Raw genomic sequence first — 281 nt, 5'->3', positions numbered from 1 at the left:
CTTGAAATATTTTGAGGGTTTCTTCGATTGGTTGTTTATAAATATTTGAGGGTTTAGGGTTTAGGGTTTACAACCTGACATTTATCTTGAAATATTTTGAGGGTTTAGGGTTTAGGGTTTAGGGTTTAGGGTTTACAAGTTGACATTTATCTTGAAATATTTTGAGGGTTTCTTCGATTGGTTGTTTATAAATATTTCAGGGTTTAGGGTGTAGGGTTTAGGGTTTACAACTTGACATTTATCTTGAAATATTTTGAGGGTTTAGGGTTTAGGGTTTAGGG

The sequence above is a fragment of the Eimeria mitis genome, genomic scaffold (assembly GCF_000499745.2).
Source record: "Eimeria mitis Houghton genomic scaffold, Emh_scaff5446, whole genome shotgun sequence".
In the NCBI taxonomy this organism is placed as follows: domain Eukaryota; phylum Apicomplexa; class Conoidasida; order Eucoccidiorida; family Eimeriidae; genus Eimeria; species Eimeria mitis.
Note: the sequence above shows the minus strand (reverse complement) of the source record.